Source organism: Erithacus rubecula (assembly GCF_903797595.1).
Source record: "Erithacus rubecula genome assembly, contig: SUPER_Z_unloc_1, whole genome shotgun sequence".
NCBI classification, from domain to species: Eukaryota; Metazoa; Chordata; class Aves; order Passeriformes; family Muscicapidae; genus Erithacus; species Erithacus rubecula.
This window is the reverse complement of record NW_027635590.1, coordinates 1,373,815-1,383,081: the sequence shown is the minus strand read 5'-3', so window position 1 is coordinate 1,383,081 and position 9,267 is coordinate 1,373,815.

The following is a 9,267-nucleotide window of genomic DNA, read 5'->3' as shown; positions in this document are numbered from 1 at the left end:
CTCAAATCTCAGCTTGGCACATGACAGCCACTGAAGATCTGGACCTTAACGTCTCTGAACAGGACTTCGATGCCTGAGTCATGCAGGCATTTAAGCACTTCCAGCTAAATCTTTTACTTTTTATAAAGGCAGGCAGGCCTATAAAGTTCCCTCTTGGTCAATCCTGAGTAAGTAATCTCACAAGGTATATGAGATTTCCTGTGGAATTATTTCATTAACACTCACACTGAGTCTCAATGCTCAACAGATCATTGTGCCACAAGTGCTAGATTTCAGGTTGCTCTGCACATGTGAAGGAATTGAACTAATAATACTGATGAAAAAGATATGAGAGTATGTGCCATTGTTCTCCAGGAGAAGAAAGAGAAGATGCTACTTTGTGGTCTGGACCTGTGTATTTACCCAGGAAAACACCTTTGAAGTTGCTTGAAGAATCTGGAACCAGTGATTTGCCAGAATGTCACCACAACTCCACAAGTGTCAGCAGACAACAGCCACAGTTTCTGCTCAGAAATTACAGGGCTGTATTAAAAGTTTAAATTAGCAACATCTGGAAAAAAGAGCACATATCCATGTCTTATGGCTCTTCTGATTTGTTTGAAACTTCCCCACCTCAGAAACCACGACAGGAGCTTACTTTTGGCAGATTATGATGGACTAACCCCAGCAGGCAGCTAAACCACACATGACCACTCCCATCCAGTGGGATGGGGAAGACACAGAAGGCTTAAAGGCAGAAAAATCATGTAATGAAAACAGTTTAATTGGTAAAGCAAACTCTGCACAGGCAAGCAAAGAAAATTGAAGTATTCATTCATCACTTCACTTTAGCAGAGTCCAGGAAAACAGGGCTCCATCATGCATCTTTCACCTATAATCATCACCAAGACACAAAACATAAATTAAAATTTCCTTCATAAATCTTTTCCAGTTGTCTGGACTTCTTTACTCCTGTAATGTTTAATCTGCTAAAATGCAATCCTGCTTCTGATGTTTGGAAGACTAATAAATAAACTTGTCATGTGAGGAGGGTTGTCCAACAACTTCCAGTTTCTCATCAGTAAATCAGAATTTGATCTTGCTTGGCCTGTATGGAGGACAGCAGAAGGAGGGGGAGTATGCAGCTTCCACTGCAATAATCAGCCCACATCTGCAAAATGAAGACTGTAACATAGTCACTTACATGGTGGATGCTCTTGTATGTGCTGAAAGCATGACAAACATTAGAATTCCTAGCATTAAGCTATAGCCAGCAGTTTAGGTTTGGAATTTGCATTTTGCAGAGAGCAGCACTCATCTGTTTGGGCCATTCTTAGTGATGAGCTAAGAAGCAGCAATAAGCAGAGTGGGATCTTATATCCCAGTCAGCAGTGATCATGACTACTTATTGGCAAAAGCACTCTTGGATTTTTTTAACAAAAAAGGGCTGACATCCTATTTACAGAGGTTTCAGAGATTGTGAAGTTCCTAAAAAATCCTTTGTTTCATCCTCTTATGCTTCTGGGTGTATTTATGTACACATGTACGTGTAAATGCCTATATATATATTTCTATATCTGTGTGTACACACAACAGGAATATATCCTGTTATTGCTGGGATTGCTGGAATTGCTGTGCAGTTCTTTCAAGAAAAGGGCCAGGAGTTCCTGTGGTCATATGCATAACTCTAGAAAGCTCTGCAGGTTTGATGAGAGAAGCAAATACAGAGGAGCAAATGCCTACAACAGTCCCCCAGCTACTGCTTGTCAACACTATATATTAACCTCCATTACAACACAATAAATTAACCTCCATTAGTTAGTGAACACACTGCAAATTTCCAGACTAGAGGTGGTCACTTTATACCTCAGTTCTGCCTTCATCTTTGGATTCCAAATACGTCAATATTGGACCTTTAGTGCTTGTATTACAATTTTCTCAGGAAAACAATCTCATCTGATTTTGGAGTCTTCAAAAGAAACCATTAGATCTTTTTGAAGCTAGTTCAAAAACTGAGTATCACCTGTTAAAAGTGTGATAGTTCATTCTTTGTGCCATCTAGCACTGACATTTCTTGCCTCTTTTTCAGTTTTTCTGCTGCAAATCAAATAATTCACCAGTACTTCCCGCAACCCAGAGGAAATCCCTATAGATTTTTAAGTTGCTTCAGAGACCTCCACTTGGTAAACCTGCATGGGTCCCTTTGTTTTTGTTTGGTTTGTGCAGGAATGTTGTACCACAATACCTCAGGGCTTCATAGTCCTCCATGACACAAATCTTCCTGAACTAGGAGGGAAGAACAGGGCTGGAGAGTGGATACACACAGCTGGTACACAACACGAAGTCTCATAGTTTCATCACCTGCAGAAGACATGGCCAACACAGCAGCAGTTCCAGAGTACAGCTTGTTTAATTCAGCTGAAGAGGATTTCCCAAAATTTTTCTTCCTCCAGCACTGTTGGATTCTGGATCTTGTTCCAATATCAAGCGCCTGACATTTGCATCTTGTCCACAGGCAGTGAAGTACAGTGAAGCTTGTAGAATGGAAGATGTTACCACGTATATGTTATGTTGGATTTGGATCTTAGCTCTGCCTCATAGCTGGGCTAAAGGATTCTTATGCCATCTTGGGCACCATCATCCTGACCTTCCAGCCAGAATCCTTGCACATATCTATGATCAGAGGGAGTTTTAGGACCTTGTTCTTCCCAGACTCAGTCAAGATTTTTCAGCTGTTATGTCAGACACAGCGAATTAAATACTGGTGCTCCTGACCCCATTTAATGTGGTGCTAGATTTTCACCTAAGTTTCAAACACGGCAATCATAGTGGTGATCCCGAGCCTGGCAAGACTGTGGCTCAGACACTCACCAGTCCTTGCTCTGCCTTCTTGCTTGCCCATGTTTCAGCTCAGTGGAAAACCCCCATGAGGGTTTGTGCACCTCATGGGTCCCGTGGTGCTCCTATGAAATGCCCATTACAAATGACTACGGTTCTCTGGTTACAGTTAGGTAAGGACTGATTTAAAAGACAGGCCTATCTTCAGGAATCTTTTGGCTATATGTTACAATCAAATCAAATGGCCAGAATCATATCTATGGCTGACCTCATCCTTTCTTCCACCTCCTCTCACTGCACACTGGGATGATCTGTCTCTCTGTCCTCTCTATTGCTCTACACATCCCCATGACCCTTCTCTCTGTAGACAGCTGCTCTAAGACCTACTTGGAGCCCAAAGTGAGGTAATCTGCACTAATGCATTGGGATGACTTGGCCAGGCAGGTGTTATAGGATGAGCACTTTTCTGCAGGAATTCTAATTGATTCAAGCACCAACACTTTCCCAACCCAGTTAATTCAGAACCACAACAGTTGAATTTTCTGTCTCCTGGACATGATGATGTGAGAGACAGACACTATAGCAAACACCAAGTAAGTCTGACACTGTTCTTGGCAGGACAAATGTTGAGTACCAGCTGAACTCTCCTCCCCACATCAATCCTCACAGACACCTCTCAATGCCTCTGATTTCAGCAAGGTTCTTTAATCTCTGTGAAAAATATGCTTGATGCAGTGATTCTGGTCTCTTCTGTGATATCCTACTGACCACTGAAACAGGAAATTGATCTTTGGAGACCCTTGAAGATTTGTATTCTGAATTGATGCACAAGTGAAATCTTGGGAGTATTTGCTGCTCTCTGGATATACTGTGTGTTCTGTCACAATACCCTCTCAGAAACTTGCATGCTCCCACTTCTGCTGCATGCAGACTCGATCTGTCTGTTATCTGCTATCTGTTACAGCAGTACCTTGCCCTGCACTATCAGTCACTCCGGGCTGCTGCAAATCAAACACCAGCAAACATCTTCTAACAAACACTGGAGGGGTGTGAGCTGTTCAATCTGCTTCAGCACCAGCCACTATCATATTGTGTTACTCGTAAGACATGCTGATAAAGACACAAACGACATTTTGTTTTAGGTACTAATCAAGGAGTTGTGGTCCTCCAGAGTGTCTCTTTCCTCTGGTTAGCAGAGTGGCTTTGAAAGGACTCAGTAGAAGAGCAGACCAGTAGCATGCTGACAGTAATTTCAGCTGCCTCAGGCAAAAAGGCATTTGTTTGGTCAAACTCATCCAGAAAACCTACTATTGTGAAATATGACAGGGTTGTACTGATCAGGAGGAAAAGGCATCTTAGTCAAAGCAAAATTAAAATAATCATTATATCTCAAGCATGCTATCCAGTGAAGGAGTCTCCTTTTAGAGCCTTGTCCTTAATCAAGCTATAGGTAGCACCTTGCTCTGGAGATGATTTTACAGAAGAAACAGAGCTGTCCACAGAGAGAACCATTAAAAAGTTGGGTAAGACACAGCACATTTAAGCTGTTGTACACTTCACTTCTTAAGTCTCTCCACATGCACCTGAGGGGTCTTTCTGTCTCATCCCTCCAAAAGACAAAGACTAAACAAGCAACATCAATCTTTGCCACCTCCTCCTAGATTTGCTTCTCAGTATGCATGGACATTCACATGGAAATGCTAATTCACTTGTTGGAGTCTAACTGCAGAAAAGAAGGAAACTCAGTACTGATTCTCCATTAACAAAGATGTTCTGCTCTGTTGGCAGAATTCTTTCTTTTCACTGATGTGATGCGGCATGTCAAAGAAAAAAAAAAAACAAACCATGTGCATCAATGAAATATATAGCTCTGTCAAGTAAGGAGATAAATATCACAGTGTAATCAGTGCCTCTGTAGGTGTGTTCTCTGGTTTTGGTGGATTTCTCTACTACTTGCTAAATATGCCTAAGAGTGAAATGCAGCCTCCAGAGGCACTGAGCGCCAGAGCCTGTCAATTCCAAATGTAGACATCTTGTAAATTCTCTTGTGCCTCAGAGACACACAGTCACTAATGATGGTTTCTGTCATTCAAACCTATTTTTTAAATTTCTGGTTTTATTTCTCCAGAAAACTTCAGCCTGGGATAGGAGAAATTACATCAGAGTGTGTATGATGGAAGGTGCACACAAAGCCTGTGAAACATTAAACAAGGCAGACAATAAATTCTGTTACCTAAACAAAAGCACCAGTTCTAATGTTCTGTCAATGTTCTAGCTGAAGGTGTATTACTCTAGCCTGCCCTCTTCTCACTCTGTAACTAAACTCCAGCCACTATAATTGATTACATCTTTGCTCTGAATCAAATGGCTATTTGTTCCTTTCTCCTTTCTTGTACCTTTTAACTTCTTAGGAAAGGTACAATGATATTTAAAGGCATTTTGTGGGGAAAAAAAAATCTGAAATCTGGCCACAGTTCAAGACTGCATACTGGTTATTTCTTTTAACTAGGCTCTGAAGCTCTGTTAGTAAATAAGCAAATGTAAACCTAGCTTTCAGAGTAGTCCTTGCAGGTCTGCTGTTGATTGTACAAACATTTTTTATACATTACAATGCAACATCTAGAAGGAGATAGTATTATCACTGGTAGGTGATCATTTAACAATTGATGTGTTAAATGTGATATATTTTTGACACGGAGAGAAAAGCAATATGCAAATATACCAGCATAAGAATTTAAAAAAAAAAAAGCTAATAGAACACAGTAATACAGTGATCATAGCACATAAGATGGTGTGAATCCCGTAAAAACATCACATGAATTATGTCCAGCACTTTGTTCAATTTCTGTTGTGATTCAAAAAATTCCAGCAGGCATCATGGTTGATTGCAGTTGTCACTTGTTTTTGTTATATAATAGCCTTTTCATATCTGATTTTGCAGGTTTCCTTCAATTTGAGAGTATGTTGTGCTCCATACTGGTTCTAAGTTTACATGACAAGTTGAAGTCCAGAATTCTGCCAGCATTGCTATGAGATTTTTGATATTTGGACCTCATTGTCCAAGTTACTGCAGAGTTTGTCAAGTTTTGTGGATTTACAATATAGAATGTCAAATTTCTCAACGCAAGGGTTAGCATTTTCTGACACATGAGCTTCCTATCTTTTCATATGTTGCCAACATTGTCTCCAGTTGTAACACCTCATCATCATTGCATTAATAAAGTTCCAAGGAATACTCAGTATACTTTCTGTAGAATGCAGGTTGAAAGACAGCTTTCACTTACTCATTTACCAGCTCCTAGTGGAGGAGAAAGAAGACTTAAATATCCAAGCCTCAGTAATGGCTAGTTTCATTCTCACAGTTTCCCTTGTTCCTTTCCCTTGAAAGTCCAGCAAAGTGACTCTGTTTTTTGAGTGATAGGTGTTGAATCCTCTCCTGATTTCCTGAATACCACACCAAGATAAAGTATACTGCTGATGTTGCTCAGTACATGCTTCTTATTCATTAAGAATATTAACTATATCACTTTTCTTGGGAACAGCTGCAGTGAGTGGTTCAGGAACACTGTTCAAGGCTCTGTGATTTACTGGCAGTTACCACATGCTATGAGATTTTTTTTATTGGCAGGGAGAATGAGAACAATTCTCCACTCCTCTATTTTTTTTGTCCATTATCATAATATTAATATATCAGTTCTTATACCAATATAAATTCAAAATCATATCAATTCAATTATCTAATTCTTTCATCAATCTACAGGATGAATAGCATTAGAAGTTAACTTGAAATGTGAAATGTCAACTAGATTGCTATGGGATAAAGCAGCAGCTGTTCACAATAGATTGACAGACAGGGATGCACTTCCATGAGGCAAACTGTGAGCTAAAGGGTGTGGTGCACCCTTTCCCACTTTCCCTATTGAGACCACCCATGACTGTCCCTTGAATACATGCTAGCTAAAAGCTAATCAGAAGATGAGTGAATGCAGTACAGGTTAGCTTTTAAATCTGCAATAGCAGGTCTACTTTACTTCAGTTTGATGTCCCGCTCAGTCTGGCTACACTCTTCTACTCTCATTTGGGATCTATAACAATAATGCAACTTTATATATGGTTTAAGTGTTAGCCATATGTCTAATAGCCATTTGAAAAAGCTGGTCCATGTTTCTGCTACTGCTTGTTCAGAAACAGAGGGATGCATGCATGAGAATTAGGGATGCATGCATGAGAAACAGAGATGCATGCTTGAGAAACAGAGCGATGTATGCATGATATTTTACAGCGAGGGATAAAGCTGCATTATCTAGTACAATGTCATATTCTCCACTGTAACATGGAAGAGCTTCACAACATCCCACTTTGATGGGCTTGTATTTTAATATATCTGAAGACTACAGTTTAAGAAATCTAAAATGACCAAAACTGTTTTACCTGGATTTCTTGTGGAAAATCTGTGCCACCACAGGGCAAAAATCTAGTAAACTACATAAAGCCTGACTATCAGGCTTAATCCAGAGCAGCTACTGAAAGGATGAGAAACATCCTGCTGCTGATAAAGTAAAATGCATAATGAAACCACCTATTCTTTTGCCTGCACTGTTCCTTCCACATTGTATTTCTCATACTCATCTGAACTGCATATTTTTTCTGTATAAATAAAAGCTTATTGGATAAGGGTTCCTCTAAACTGAAGAAGCATTAATTTAGATTAGGTACAAGGGGCTTGAGAAATGTGGGTAGAGTTTTCAGTGGTAAACTGAGGTAAAAAAAAAAATTATTGAGTGCCTCAGTCTTTTCTGTATTAGACCAGTTATCCTGTCTTATTTAGTAGGGACTTACATCTTCTTTGGTCTTCTTTTCTGACCACATACTTGCAGAAGTCCTTCTCATTATTCTCATTATTGTGGTAAAGTTTCTCCTCTGGTTGGATTGTCTATCACCTGGATTAAGATCTCAATGCACCAGGAGTCTCCTGGCTGCTTACAGCTCTCTGTGCTGCTTTCCCAGCAGATGCCAGAGTGGTTGAAGCCCCCCATCCAGATCAGAGCCTGGAGTGTGAATCTTCCTGTAGCTGAAGTAAAAACATGTGATTAACACCCTCCCCCCTAGACCTGGTGGCCTGTAGTGAACATGAACCATGAGGTTTCCCTCGTTGGCCTGACCCCAATTTTACCTGTATTTTTTTACCCATTTTTCCTGTTCATTGCTGGTTTTCCATGGCAGCTCTCTGCAGTTCATCCACTTTTCACACAGAGGGTAACATCACCCCCACTGCTGCCCGCTCCTCCTTCCTTCCTGTCCCTTCTGAGCAGTTTACAGCCACTGGTGCTGTGCTCCAGCCATGCAACTTGTCCCTCCACATCTCAGTGGCAGTATTAGACCAAGGGCTCCAGCTGCACAGTGGTTTCCAGCTGCTGTTACCCATGTGTGGGCACTGCTGCATGGGCACCTTCCTGGGTTACAGATTGTCTCACCTCTTTAGAGGAATACTCCCCACTGCCTTTGAGGCATTCCACAGGTAAATTATCATATCAATTTTCCAGGTCCATGATAAGTTTTTTCCATCTTGCCAGCCTTAATTTGTGTTAATTTTTTTCCTAATCATCAGGGACTTCAGCAGCACCAATAGAAACAAAACAGAGATAATGAAAGATTAATGGTAGAAATCATCCCATTGCAAAGTCTAGCTTATGTGAAGCCTTAAACACTTCAGAGGCTAGCAGCTTTGAAGACTGGCTCCAGCACAGTGGATGTTTAACTTTTCAATTTTTTTGTGAAACAATATCTAATCCCATAGTTTTCAACATTGTATCACAGTAAGAACCCTGAAAATCACACAAGTAACTGATCTTTCCAGACCACTGGGAGAGGTATGGAAACCTCAACTCCAATTTTGTACTGTTTTTCAGGCAGTATTACAAATTTGTAAACTTTAAAGCAAAAATCACAACAAAGGAGGAATAAAAAGCTTTTTATAACTTTCCTCTGGATCTGTTTGATACAAACTACCAAGGAATGTAATTCTGGACAGCCATCAGTATGTTTCTGTTCAGAAAAATGAGTTAATAGCTGTTTTAAACCTTAGACAAAACCTTGCCTTTAAGTACCTGAAGACCTTAAGCAGATCTGAAGGCTTTTTGTACACTGCTAAAAGCTTGCCCCTTTTCCAAATATGGCACTTACCCTAACAGTGTATTAGACTAGAGGTAGTATATCTTACCGTACTTTTCACTTGAGTAAAATGACCCCAGGAAAAAATAAAATCTGGATCTAGCTTTCGCAATGATGTTATTTTGCAAAGGCTTTATTTAAACTCAGAACTAACAGGAAAATGGAAACCAAAGCTCTACAAGCAAATGAAGTGCAGTGCACCACAACTGTCAGGTTATGTCTGCAAGACCTCTGCCTTAAATTGCACAGAAACAGCCTTCCCAAACTTCCAGCCAGCCT